This window comes from Mytilus trossulus, chromosome 4, assembly GCF_036588685.1.
Source record: "Mytilus trossulus isolate FHL-02 chromosome 4, PNRI_Mtr1.1.1.hap1, whole genome shotgun sequence".
Classification (NCBI taxonomy): domain Eukaryota; kingdom Metazoa; phylum Mollusca; class Bivalvia; order Mytilida; family Mytilidae; genus Mytilus; species Mytilus trossulus.
The window spans coordinates 19,737,246-19,753,023 of NC_086376.1; the positions used below are offsets into that span (position 1 = coordinate 19,737,246).

Consider the following 15,778-nt stretch of genomic DNA (forward strand, 5'->3'; position numbering starts at 1 on the left):
ATTCAGAAAGAGAAATATCTCATTGGCAAACACATTACATCTCCAAGAACATTAAAATTTTGAAAATGCGAGTAAATCAAATACATTGAACATCGATCATATCTGTGTCTACTTTTATTGAACATTTAATGACATAAATCTTTGTCTTGAAAGAGTTTTCACAGGACACTACATTGTAAGAAACGTAATGAAATAATTAATCTGTAGTGCTAGTTTTACGACATTTGAAAGTTCCCCTTAAAAGTATCAAACCTTTGATAACTTGTCATCGTGTAATAATAGACACTGAATTTTGTCCTTGAAATTTCTTTCCGATGAAAAACACCGTCATAAAATGTTTCATAACATTTTTAATTGATAGCCCATCTATTATTACTTTATTCAAAAAATCATTCCATAATACGTTATGTTACCGAAATTAATTATTAGGATAACGAACTGTCTGAAAGAAGTTTTTACCCAGTTCCAAGAATTTGCTTTTAAACATTAGAAATGGGGATATATTATAATCAAACAAATTTGAGTACACCAAATCAAGTGATTATTATTTTCAAATTTGGTATCATTTTATATTTTTCCTTGAAGTATATTTATTCCAGATATTTCACCTCACAGAGCACAAAATTTATTTGATACATTCGAGGCTAAATCATACGATAACATGACACAACGACGATTGTAACCAGAATCAATTAGGCATATAATGGTCTCCGAAATATCAGAAACCTTTGTATCACTTTACATCATTACAACACCAGTGTATCTAAACAATTGCTATGACGACTTTACCGTTCCCACGACAGCAATGTCTCGTTTCTCCTTTCTTGTAGACATCATACTTCATTTAAATTTTTGTACATGCCTATTTTTAGTTCTTTTACTCGAATTTTGAAACATCTAGAAAACCAATGCTAAATAAAACGATTTATATACATAACATAATTTTGGAAGTCTACTTACGTTGGCATCACTTTTAACATGCTTGTCTGTTTCTATGGACATTAAAGTGAAAAAAAATCATTACTTTTTCGGGCGTTCTGAAGGTGAATTCCCAAATCTACACAGTTTACAAAAATGGACTGCAAATTCGAATAAAAACTACTAATATATTTGGCATCAATGGAATAAAGCTTAGCGTTGTCTTATATATTTGATCAATTCATTGATTAATATATAGTGTTTTCCTTTGAATAACCGAAATATAGTTTTTGATTCATTGATCACTAATGTTCTTCCTAATGCAAAAGTCAGTTCAATTTGCTTCCACATTTTTGTGTCTATTATGTTTGACAAATGGTTACACCTATGTTGAGTTTATCCCAATAATGAGGGGGTTTCATTGTAATCATATGGCCAAACGACTTTTACCATCATCATAATCAATCTTCAGAAGACGTACAAGGCCAACTCGACTGCTAATGATCTTATTAAGGTTAATGAAGTTGACAAGACCCTATATTGAATACTGATGTTCATATCAAGCTTGGTATAAAATAATAATCAGACGAAATGAGACATTGTGATGCCATCACAACTTGTTAAACTCTTGTAAAATTATTGATCTTAGTCTTTGATTAATGCAAAGATTGTTGCATGTTATAATATTATTAATGGACTGGTTGCATGAGTACTTTAAACAAGGCATAGGTCAATTTTCCATCTTCGACATGTCCATTATTACCTTTGCAAAACCTAACTTTACAATTAATAGAGTTGTCTTGCTCACATAGTGGTAAAGTATATAACATATAAACATGCAAAGACGGCACTAAATTTAGACGAATTTTGCTTTATTGTAGAGGAAGGATATTAACTTCAAGCTAGAACAGTTGTTTGTAAAGCAAAAATCATTAAAGGTAAGTACGATATTTAAGTCGATTATGTAAATGTCTATTACATATTTTTCTATTTATGAGCTCACTGAATAAATTAATTTGACCGACTTTTATTTGTTATGGAATGTGATCTTCCATAATTTATCAGCTTTTGAATATCTTTTAAAGATCTTTTTTTGTTTTAGAAGGTCTTCTTCGTTTTAAAAAGCTTTAAACTTCCAATCCTGATATTGTGGCCTCAATTACTTTTATTGTCGAAATGCCCATCTTGTGTAAAAAATTGGTACCATTAATGTAATCATAAGATAATACATACAGTTTGATGAAGACATACTCTTTCAATCGGTTTAATTGAGCTGGTATGTCAGTAACTGCTAGAAGCCCTTTGATAATGTTATGCACCAATGTCGTTTTGCATAGTTTTTCTGTGACCTATTCTGATCGGACTTAAACTTCTCTTAAACTTAGTTTTAATGTGAGTATTGCTGTGTGATTGTTTATTCTACATTGAATTCATGGTCCTGGATACTCTTCAAATTTATACCTGTTTGGCTTTCTAAATATTTTAATCTGAGCGTCACTGATGAGTCTTATGAAGACGAAACGCGCATCTGACGTATCAAATTACACCACTGGGTCGATGTTGTGTCAATGCCATTACTAAGGGTAATACCAGCCCCGTAGTGAGCGCATTGTTGTGGCATGAATATAAGGACATCTTTTATAAATTACTGTTTGCCAAAGTATGAATTAATATAAAATTCTAAGGAATTGCTTTTTACAGACATCGATTATCTTAGCCCTTTTTAGCAAAACTTTATATATGTTTGGCTTTCTAAATATTTTGATCTGAGCGTCACATATGAGCCTTATGGTAGACGAAACGCTCGCCTGGCGTATCAAATTATAAGCTTGGTACCTTTCAACTATTTACCCCGCTGCATGTTTCCGCCTGCCCCTTAGGGAGGAGTCTCTGCCCTTTGTTAGACTATGTTTTTTTTTTTTATATAAGTTCTTTTATATATTTCGGAGTTAAGTGTTACTTTAATTTTCACTGATAATTTTTAATTAGGGGCAAGTTAAAGTCCGCCTTCTGGTGCTGGGCTTTCTTGCTGTGTTTAAGACCCGTTGGTGACATAGGACTGATTTTTGTTCTTTTTTGTCTTTTGTTTTTACAAATTTTTCATTCCCATTCATAATGTTATCTAGAATGTTTTTTTACAGTTTAAAAAAACCTTAACATCATTACGGAGTACATGGCAAACTTTAAAAAGATTCATTTAAAATAACGAAATGTTGCCCCTAATTTCCACATATTAAAACATGAAGCACTGAAATAATACCTTGTATGAAAAGAGGATATTAGTGAAGATTTAAAATTTTGGCTTTGAAAGTTAAATGGACGATTGTTGACCTTTGACCTTCACAAGTGAATCAAAGACAGGAACGGTAAAACATCGACAAGAACTAAATTATAGTTAATTCTAAAAGTAACCGTAGATGTATCTGTTATTGTTACATGTTTAACAAAAACTTACAAGTACGGATGATTTCATTTCAATATTTTCCTTAAACTCAAAGACTGCACTATAGAACTACTCGCATATTTTGTAAAAAAACATTTTCTACGTTACTTTATTTTGGTACAAATGCCCGAACTTCTAAAGGTTAGGCATTGAAAAATCTAAATTCAAATCGACTCACTTATATACCTAATACGAATCTAAATATTACTAAAACAAAATATCTTAGATTTACAACCCTAAACAAATATTACACTGATATATATTTTCTTAATGTATTTCAATGTTAAATTTCCAAATATGTGGTTGTTAAATGTTTTTTTCTTTCAATTATGAAAAGAGTGAAACAATAATACCTTTTTGAAAGCTATTTAATCGATCAGCTGTTATATTTAAAATAACCGAAGTCTTCGTTTCCGATTGAACTCTCGTGTTTCTGTTGATTCATTTTAATTTGTGGGTATCATGTTTCCTTAAGATGTTCTTGTATCGATTACACAAGAATTTAAATGTACAATGAATTTGTAATGTCCTACAGATTTCTCAGAAAATTTGTTAAAACCACGGTATAAGATATCTACAAATTAACAAGGCTTTTAAATTCAATTTTTTTTTACCCATGTGTAACAATGAATTTACGAAAGATTTTGGAAGCGTATTTGTGAATTTTAATATAATGGAAGCCATAGAATTGCATTCAAATAATGTACCGGTCAAGAATGATGTCTTTATTCTCCTTATTGACAAGTCAACTGAAGTTCAAGAAACAATCAATAGAATTAAAAGTGAATAGGCCCAACAACTCCAAAAGTGTTGTTTAATGTCGGTGGGTAGTTGCATACACTAACATAAAAAATGATTTGGATTATACAATAAAACAAGCCACATTATTTGTATACCTTCCAAAATCGACTATATATATCTTCATCAGGTAACGACAACGAAGATTAATGTAAGTAATCGTTATAAATAGAAATATGATCAGAAAGTATATGAATATTTCAAGTGAAACATCTTGTACTCGCGACAATTATTTTCTTGTTTTGTTCGCAGAGCTTTTTTAATTAAATTAAATTTTAAATTTAAATCGATTCGAAAGAAACGAAAGCTTTCTAGTTATTTATCTGTTTAAATGACGAGCTTCTAGCTTCCTTTGTGAAATCAGGAAATGAAACAACTTTATTTCAGCCTAAGGTTTCATTTAAAAATGTTTTGCGTCTATTGATAAGGACGGTAAATGTCTACAATTTCTTTTAATTATGACCTTGAATATTCTTCAATAACATATCAGTTGCTTTATATTTTAATTCTGTATTTGGCGAAAATACAGCTATATTTTAGTTTTCCAGCTGGCGGTCAGATGAGGTTTTCTAAATGATTTGGATACATTTTGTATCCAGAACACAGAATTCTAAATTAAATGCAGCTGGTTATTTATAAAAATTATCTGCATCAATGTGAATTGAAGGGGATCGCTCTGAACACCTCAATAAGCGGTACTATATGTAGCAAATATATCAACCATTGCCTTCAACTACATTCTCGTTTGAATTTGAATGTGAATTTGTAATGTTATACCTGAATGATTTTACCTTTGATACAATCCCTCCATTCCACAGATAAACCATGAATCCCACAATATGTGTCGAGAATTATCATTATACAGGTTATTTATGGAATTCAGAATTTTCGTCGACGACGGAAGATACAATTAACTCATTATAGATACCAGGATTAAATTTTGTATTTACGCCAGACGCGTTTTTTGTTTACAAAAGACTCATCAATGACGCTCGAATCCAAAAAAGGTAAAAAGGCCAAATAAAGTACTAAGTTGAAGAGCATGAGGACCAAAATTCCTAAAAAAATTGCAAAATACAGCTATTAAGGTATTCTATTCATGAATCTGATGTACATTAGTTGTCGTTTGTTTATGTAATATATACGTGTTTCTCGTTTCTCGTTTTGTTTATATAGATTAGACCGTTGGTTTTCCCGTTTGAAGGGTTTTACACTAGTAATTTTGGGGCTCTTTATAGCTTGTTGTTCGATGTGAGCCAAGGCTCCGTGTTGAAGGCCGTACTTTAACCTATAATGGTTTACTTTTTAAATTGTTATTTGGATGGAGAGTTGTCTCATTGGCACTCACACCACATCTTCCTATATCTATTCTATTCATGAGGAAGAAAGGCCTTAGTATTTCAAGAAAATCAAAGGTTTTGTAAACAGTTAATTTATGAATGTGAACTTATCAATGATAATTCTGACTACTGGGCTGGTGATACCCTCGGGGAATAAAAACTCCACCAGCAGTGGCATCAACCCATTGGTTGTAAATACACACATTATAGATACCAGGATTAAAATTTGTATTTACGCCAGACGCGCGTTTCGGCTATAAAAGACTCATCAGTGACGTTTGACAAATCGAAAAATAAATCAGGAATGTGTCAAAGAGACAACAACCCGACCGTGCAGAAAACATACCGTTTGTGTTATCACCAAATTCGTGTCGAAAACATTTTTTTTTCATGATTCGTATTGTATAAAAGGATTTATGCGAATTGAACATCGGTAAACTACTGTTGCATTTTATTTTTAGCGGAAATGAAGGAAGGATATCAAGAGTAAACTTATTCAAGAATACCATAAACCTATTTCTTGTTCAATTGAAATTCAAAAGACTATTCTGATTAATATTAAAAGACCTTCGTATCATATTACGCCTTTTTACTGTTTTGATTTGAACACAATTAATGATTTTTTAGACTTTAGCGCACGTCTAGCTAACAATATTATAAGCCCGGTATATTTCTTTACAACCATTTGGACTAAAGCTGCTGTTCTCTTAGAAGCCAAGAGGAGTACCTACCTCGTTGTTGGAATATTATTTGTGTTGGAATGAAATATAATTAATACGTTCGTTTTCTCTAAATTAACTGTTTATCTATATTTTTATGAGTTTAAATATATAAATGTGCGGAACAAGCGTCTGTTCGTACTACAAATATTGACACCCTTCTTCTAAATGTTTAAAAGGAGAAAAATGGGTTATTTATATTGGTTAAATCTATTGGCGTCATCATCTATGATGCATGCTATTCTTTCAATATTTTTCAATCGTCAATTTCTTAAAACTTTTATTATTCGATGGTTGGTGAACAAAAGTTTGTTTCTATTGAAAATTAGTCACAAATATTTAGTAACAAATCGTCTTTATATATTTGAAAATTATGGATTCTACTGAAGGAAAAAAAATGTCCTTCACAACAGTTGAATGACCGTTGCATATTAGAATTGTCGTGAATTAAAAAAGAAATATGTATAAAGTACTGGGTATATTATTAAAATATTCGTGATTAACAGACATCGTAGAGACGTGTTACGTCTTAGTAAATAGAAGACAAGGCAGCAGACATTTTTCAAGGACTCTGCTAGTTATCTATTAATTCAATCGTTACTGTATTTGAGACGACAACGCATATGGTACATGTCGGTGTCGTTTTTAGCCATATATGTAGACAGCTATTGTAAATGTCTATTAGTAAATGCTTGGCACGTTTCTTGAAGGATGCTATATATTCACAAGAAAAACTATCTATTCAATGACGAAAAAAATAAAAAGAAGTTATATACTGACTGCCTTGTTAATGTTATAATCTCCTTCCGTGTGTGAAGAGAAGGTTATATGTAAGTCTTGTCACACTCTTCTATAAAATCAGATAAAAAATTCTAAAAGGCAAACCAAGTTTATAGTACCACCCTATTTTTTTTTTAAATTGATTTTGACTGACTGTCTTTATCTTTTGCCGTATTTGAAAGAAGCCACAACAGAAAATAATAATAATAAGTAAACTTACTTAAATAGAATGATGTGCAGAAATGTTTTTCTAAAGTCCTTAAAGTTTACGAAAATAGATTGTTTTGAAGAAAACTAGTTTTTGTTTCGATAATTTTTGTTTTGTTAGAAACCTTAATCTACAGTTTACTTTCCAAATCGGGTCTATTTCAGTTACTTCAATCATGATTTTGCCCTTACATGACTATAGTGTTTTGGCGTTGTAAATAAAGTATAATGATGTTGTCAGTTTATTTTCGATCTATGAGTTTGAATGTCCCTCTGTCACCTTTCATACCTCCTTTTGGTAAGTTCAATTGTACCAAAACTAACTGTGCAACATTTATAGTTATCAGAGAAACAAACGATACAAAAACAAATAATAAAAAAAATAACATCATTACAAGAAACAACAGTTTTAATATCAGATCAATGTCAATACAACATGACAAGGTCTGTCACAAGTTTAACCGAAACTTCTTCAACACCTGATTACCCAAAGGAAAATATAAACAGTTTGATACAACTTATTCAATTACAGATACCAACTAGTATAACTATAAATTTACTAGCAAGACTAATAACAATAATAAAAAAAGATATGGAGGGAAAGTTCTTCACATTAACAAATTAAATAAACGGATTATGATATCAATATTACAGAATGTATTCGAGACGTTGCATACTGAAGACCAAAATGTCAATGGATAAATGAAGGCAACAGTAGTATACCTCTGTTCGAAATTTCTAAATCGATTGAGGGAAAAAAATCCGGGTTACCAACTAGAAATGTTATCAAATATAGAAAGAGAACTGCGACACAACAGAAACACAACACTAAAATGTAACACACACAGAAACGAACTATCATATAAAAATTGCCATTTTTCTGACTTGATACAAGACATTTAAAGAAAAAAATGATGCGTTGATTCTGGTTTTGTGTCGAGCCAAACTTCTCGCTTTGATGGAAATGTTAAATATAACATTAAAATGACAACTTACATGACATGACTACAATTCAATTAAAATAAACAAGTGAGTGACTGATTGATTGATATTTTTGCTTCACGCCGACAGAAGGTTATATAGCGGCTATCAACGGATCACCTTAGACGAATTTTGGAATTGTCTTTAGATTCCTTTTGATTATATAGCATTCAAGTTTCTACGCACTTACACATCTTTTGCTTTCAAAGGTTGAAGTTGGATAATTCCTGTTGTAGATAATTCCAGGAATAAAAAAGATACCAGAGGGGCAGTCAAACTCATTAATCGAAAATAAACTGACATCACCTGGCTAAAATGAAAGAAGACAAACAGACAAACAATAGAACACATGACATAACATAGAAAACTACAGAATAAGCAACACATTAACTAGATTTTTTTTTAACTTAATCTGTTTTCGTCATTTGCTTCTTATTACGTTGAAGTATATAAACCTGTGAGTAAAACATCAAGCTTGTCAATTATTGATGACATATTTGTAACAGATATCAAAAAAAATGCTGGCGTCAAAATATCAATACAAAAAAAATATTTACCAAACTAAATCCTGTAAACAACATAAATGATATAAACATAATATTCGGTACCTATATTGGTTATAATTCAGAGATAAGATATTAAATTCAATATTTAATTTGAGAACAAAAATTGACAGATACCTTTTTAAAGATTAAAATAAGGGCTTTTATTTTACCGTGTGACACGTGTGCTCCGTTGCAGAGGAATTTACCTAGAGAAGAAGAAGATTGAATTAAGTGTTTGGTAAACAATCATGATCATCAACGAGTTTTAATAAATAAGCCTTCCATGCTATCAATGAAAGTTCGTTTATACCATGAAAACTCATGATAATAATGGATACTTTAATTTATAAATGCAACATTGTCTTTACCTTGACGTTATTGATAAATCGGAAGCACCTTAACTTAAAAGTAATTATTCTTTGCAAAAGTTTTGTTGTGCAATCAATTTATTACACGACGTTTAATCACTTTTTGTCGTTAATTGTTCTTTTCCGGAAGTCCATTACCGGCCATTTGCAAAGGGGCAAAGCCAAAAGATTGGAATACTTTAAAGTTGGCTCCATTATAGTTGTTTATTAATTAGTGGAGCGTGATAAAGGCCAATTTTCCGTTGAGTATGGAAAGTATAAATGAAGAAATCTATAATGAAAATGCTGACAATAACTTGTGTCAAAAAAAGAAAAAAAATATGACATGTAAAATAGGTAGTGGGTGGTAAATTGAAATCTGACGACAAAAAATAGAAATTAAAGTGATTAATTTGAAAAAAGTATTAATTATGTGTGGAAAATCTGTTTAACCATTATATTTGACTATACAAGAGTGTTAACCATCGATATAAAAGTAAATATATATAGAGAAATCATTAATAAAGAGTGACACACGTTTGTTTTTGTATTACTACCATACTTGAGTGTCATGTCATGTATTTATTTAATTTTTGACTAAAAGTTTTACTTATGAAAAAATAAGTCACTGTCTTTTTTGAACCCCTATTTTTGAAAGTTTTATCTTGCATGTCTGTTTGTTTTGTTCATGTATCGTTGTCAATAAAATAAAATTTGATGCGACTGTCATAAAAGTGAGAGTTTTAGCTAGCTATAAAACCATGTTCAATCCACTTATTTCTACATGAGAAAATGTCTGCATCAAGTCCGGAATATGGCAGTTGTTATTCATTCGTTTGATGTGTTTGAGCTTTTGATTTTGTCATTTGACTAGGGTATTTCCTTTTTGAATTTTGATCGGAGTTCAGTAATTTTTGTGATTTTACTTTTTACCCTCAAAAATTTTTCAAGAAGTCACTCAATTCTTGAATATTGAAAACGGAAATTGTGATATAAGAAATTTCAATCAAACAAGGACATCTAATGTTATAGCCAAAATTAAAATCACAAAAATACTGAACTTAGAGGAATATCAATTCGGAAAGTCCATAATCACATGGCAAAATCAAATAACAAGGAATGGACAAGAACTGTCATATTCCTGACTTGGTACAGGCATTTTCAAGTGTAGAAAATGGTGGATTAAACCTGGTTTTATAGCAAAAGAAATTAAGTATAATATATTGTCCATTAAACACATTAAACTGTTATAAGTCAACATAAACACACTACCAACCTGACATAAGAAGGTTGCGAGTGAGAGTGAACAGTTTATAGCTCGACATACGACACTCCACCGTTTATTCATTGACTTTAGCAATCAAGTAGTAACCCCAGAATAAGAACCGACCCGTGCGAAACAATTATCTGTAATCAATGTCGTTTAACAATCCATTCTAGTAGTATAAATGAGATAAAAGGAGGGGGATTGTAAGACAAGAAACGAAACTCATTCAGTGGGCAGTCCATGGCACAGCGTTTCATTAGTGTCAACATAACATGTTATATAAGAATGCAACCCCTTATCATTTTCTCGGTTATAACATAACAGACTTTTTACTTATCATGTGTAGCAAGGTGTCCGTTTTTATGTTTTCTCATAGTTCGGTATTTTTCTAATATCACCTTTTCGCTAGTGAAGCATGAACAGCATAATGGCATAGAGCACATGATTTCACGCACCCCCGCATTTAAGATGGCCTCATGATGCTCATAGTTTCGTATTCTTTTTAGTGTTTTGTGAATTTAAATTTATTACAATGTCCTGTACCAAGTCAGGAATATGACAGTTGTTATCAAAAAGTCCGTTTTAATGCATGTTGGCATTTGTTTTTGAAGCAGTTGTTCCGTTAATTTTGTTTTATGGTGTTTTTCTTCAGATTTGGTTTGTGACCCTGATTTGTTTCAATTAAATCGATTTGTAACTTTTAAACTTCTTTTGCCTTCTTTTCCCAACTACTGTTATGTCGTCTTAGCTTATATGTGCTTTAACAACGGATATAACTACATGTTAGTTTTTTATGCCTTTGTCTTGTTTTTTTTTAATTTGATTTTTTTTTCATCACAGAAAGATGCTGTTTACTCATTTCATTCAATCATAACACATCCTTCTGCCTTTATTATTATATGCAAGTTTTAATTTTATAGATCCTTCTGCTTGTCTAAATCAAAATAATACATGGCGCTTTTTTGTTATTCGCTGTTTTATTTGTAGCCTTGTATCTTCTTGTACAAGTGCCCTGCTTTTGACAGTCTTAATCAACACCAGTTGCTATGAGGACACCGGAAAAATCTTTATTTCCGTTAATTTCTCCATAGAAATTTCTCCTGAAACAATTTAATTATTTAGAATTCAAAATTAGACAGTCTTTCAAATCTCAGAGTATTAGCTTTAAGACATTTATGGAAATTTACAATTGAGGATACGATTATAAAATCCGATTCATTTCTCAGTGATTTTAATGTTTTGTTTTCAAATTGTACAGGAAACATATCAATTCTCAAGGTTTACAAAAAGTCATTTCAAAAAGTCACATATCAAAGTTTCTTTATCGACGACTTTTGTCATGGCCAAATTAAAAAAATACGAGCTAAGAAGCTTAGACAACATCAGTGTAAACAAAGATTATAAATGACTTCTTCTTAAAAACTGTATTCATTCAGAATTTATTGCAGTTGAATAAATGAATTAAGAGAAAGAAAATTCCAGTAAAATTGAATTTACTGCTACGTAAATGACGCTTTATCTTCCAGAGCGACGTTAAGACAAAATTACTTTAAATTACATCAAATTGTAACAATAAGGAATTAAATCCTCGAATGATTGACAGTCCGACTTCAGATGATGTATTATTATGTAAAGTAGAATTTTATTGCTTTTGAAAGTTTTATGGTGCGTTGGAGACTGGAATCCTATTTACTACACAGTACGTTCATTGAGTAGGAGTAAGTGTACAGTCATGGTCCAAATATATATTGTAGACTGGGTTTATTCTCCATTTCCCCCCGTCTCTACATCTAAACTAAAACCAAAGGGAGGTTAAAACTTGTTTATCCTGAAGTCATCTAACTATTGTACTACAAATATCAGGTACTCAAATACTTTTATGTATAAATAAAGTCTCCTGTACCCGCTTCCATGTTGAGGAAGCAGTTATATAGTTATTTTTTTCGGGATAACAGTTCATTTTGGGGTCCTCTTCGATGTACGCGTTTCACAGCTGTCTCAACTATGCCGATTTCTTTGAAAAAATCAGAGGCAATGATTTTAATTTAAACAACTAACGTTCAAGTACAGGGCTTCAATTATAGAATGAAAACATTATTTGTACATTGTCGGAAATGTAAAATGATTTTGTTCTTGATACAAAACACGTCGGAAATGTAAAATGTTTTGTACTTGGCACGAAACATGTCGGAAATGTAAATGTATACTTCCACGCCAAAATCAAAACACCTACTAAACCGCTATCACAATATTAAAAGATGGTTTTGGAATTCGTCCAACCTGGCTGAAATGCATACACAAGGCATGAGATCAACAGTATTCCTTGAACTTTAATACACTTAACCAGCGTAATTATATCTTCCTAATGCCGATATCATCTATAATGTACAGTGGACTAATTGGTGTCAGTCATTCTTTTTCCAACGAGCTTTTTAATCTATTGGGGATTATCATGTATGTTGTCTTTTATCAAGTGACCGGTGTTTGACACAACTCCTACTCATTGAATCTTACAATATCATTTATTTTCAAATGTAATTTGCCGTATACCACAGAAGACTTACAATTATCCAAATGCAAACAAGAATTGACACTATATACATGCAGTGTTTCCAAATTAAATCATTCCGTATAGAAGAAAAACAAGGATATGGGGTGTGACACAAAATCATAACACATGCACAGCCAAAAAAAAACCCAACACATAAAAAGCAAAGGAACAGAGCTTATATTGCTGTTTATCGTCTTAAAGTCACAGGGAGGCTTTTATCATGCAGCATAACAAAAACTACAAGGTCGAGACGGACCCTACTACCGACTTGAGGGGAAAGCTTTGCAACGACCATTTGGATATATTTTGAAAGATGTAACACCACCAAACCGGGATCGGTCAAAAAGAGTTTTTTTCTGTTAGAAGTCATACATTTACATTAGTTTCAAATATGTAACGGCGAAAGCACATACATACAAACAGACAAATTAGAGCTGCCTATATCATCATTTTATCCCTTCTGTATTTCTTTTGACCTTGACTCTACTGTTAATCTATAATACTAAAATTACGAGGTCCAATTTGTCAGCCGTCATCACGTAAAAACGACGAATCACAGAATTCAACTTTATATATAACTAATATAGTACAAAGGTGTAGATTAAAAAGTGTATCTTATAATCGGCATGACTTTATCAGATGACAATACTAAAACTAAAATAAGGCTTGCGCATAGTTATATACTTTAATTCAGTCACGGACCCGTGAGATCACGGGTGTGTTCTAGTATAGATTAAATATGTAACCTCTAGACGTTAAACGAAATTGCCATATTTGCACTACAAAGACTGAACGACGATTGCCAACAAAACAAATGATAGCTGAATCGTACTTGAATTGAAGCGTATTTGTTTAAAGTGCTTGTTTAACCTACATGTCAAGACTGGAATTTAGAATTTTTCTCTTGTCTTTTTAATTATTTACATTACGGAAACAAATACGACATAATTAAATGAACATTTCATCTTTTCTTGTCTTCACGACTGTAATTCCTGACAAATTGTTCTTGTACAATTATGTAACAGTCTACATCGTTATTAAATTCAGTAACGTCTAAAATACATGGAATATTGATGCTGAACATTCAGCCAATATTTTTTCAAAGTTCAGAATCTGTCAAGAAATTGACTCCTGGTCTTCATTTTCTGCGACAATTAACAAATAAAACAAGCAATATTTTGCATAAAGTTGTATTTTCCTGTTGTTTTACAGAACACATACTTATATGTTTATAATATCAGCTGTACTAGTGGCCATTTCCCCAGTGAAGGTATTTCATGTACATTAAGGATGAGAACACATAAACAATTAGTTCAGCACTTATTTTTGTAATGTTCTAAATAAAAGGAAACACTTTATCTATAGTAAGGAACATTGGAAATGTAACGTATGTTGTAATTTTCAACAGAATAATAAATGAGTGTTTGCAGCAGTGATCACTTGCCCGTATCAAAGGTCTAAAAAACAAAGAATAAGATAAAAATTGTACGAAAAAAATAAATTATTATCGAATCTTATAAAGAGCATGATTAATCACAATCATCTTTCTGATACAGCACAATTTTTTTTAGAAACATATTTTTGTTTGAATTTATTAAAATGTATTATATCTCAACATCTATCTTGTTGGAGTTTAGTGCGACTTCCACTTTCACTGAACTGGTACACAATTTTACTTAAGGGTGCAGGAATTTCGCGCTGCGTTGAAGACCCATTGATGGCCTTCGGTTGTTTTCTGCTTTTTGGTCGGGTTGTTGTCTCTCTAATATATTCCCCATTTTATCTAGGTAACCATTTTGCAGCGAAGACCAACTACTTAAATTGAGCAAACAATTCTTAAAGGAGCAGTTTATTATGCATGGCCTCAATAATATGTATCAGCATGTCGTATGTACTTTGGTCTAGACACCATCCAACAAACACATCGAGGTTAGGTGACATCCGAAGACCATCGAAAGTCATATTACCCGATATAAAATTATTTATAGATATATAGATATATAGAGAATAATATATGGCAAAATCTGTATCATATATCGTATCATCCCGAGACATTAATATCAGCCCAAGGGCCTTTAGGCCCGAGGGATGACATTGGTCGAGGGTGATACAGCATGTGATTTGGATTTTGCCATGTATAATACGCTTTATCATTTATTTCAACAGAAGAGTATTTTATTAAATGAACTGTTTTCTGATCCATAGCACTGGGTTACCTTCAGTTTTACTTTTGTCTTGTTTCAAAGGCCTTAAAATAATTGCTCAATTACTAATCCGAAGCACCTGGGTTACCTTACAATTTGCGTGCTGTTGTTTTAAAAATATTTTGTTTATCATTGTATTTATTTATGTGTTTTGTATTTTTTATAGTTGCATTTAGTGTGCCAAAAAATATGAAAACTTGACGTTTGTGACGTCAAACAGTAGGGGTGTGATAAAGGGTATGCGATAAAGGGTGCACATCAAAGTCGCGCGATATTGATTAAACAGCAGGCTATTTATCAAATATGCAAAACTACTGTATTTACTTCTAAACATATGATAAAACAAAATATCAAACACGTGCAATTGATTTTTTCTAGGTCTGTTTGAATTCATAGAGTAGGTTAACAAAGTCGTTTTTCATCGATGGAACACAAATTTTATATTAATATATCATTTAAAGTATCTCATAGTATATGCCCCTTTAAACCAGTAATGGATGAAGTAGTTTTAATGTTTGTCTTTAAGTCTATGATGGGGTTCAGTTACGTTGAGACAGTAAGTTCAAGATCGGTAATGTGTCATTTTGTAGAAGTAGAATATCATTGGTCGTTTAACTCTCGAGTCTTTTGTAGAAGAAACGCGCGTCTGGATTACAATTTTGTCCCTGGTACCTATGA

General features: G+C 31.6%; 1 protein-coding gene across 2 annotated transcripts in view; it reads left to right on the plus strand.

Moving 5' to 3' along the window:
* Nucleotides 1–1,792: 1,792 nt before the first annotated feature.
* The window catches only part of LOC134714837 (G-protein coupled receptor dmsr-1-like), a 41,767-nt gene continuing 27,781 nt past the window's right edge, over nucleotides 1,793–15,778 (plus strand). For both annotated transcript variants that reach the window (XM_063576468.1, XM_063576466.1), the window contains exon 1: nucleotides 1,793–1,856. The gene's annotated coding sequence lies outside the window, so the exon portion shown is untranslated. The remainder of the gene's footprint in view (nucleotides 1,857–15,778) is intronic.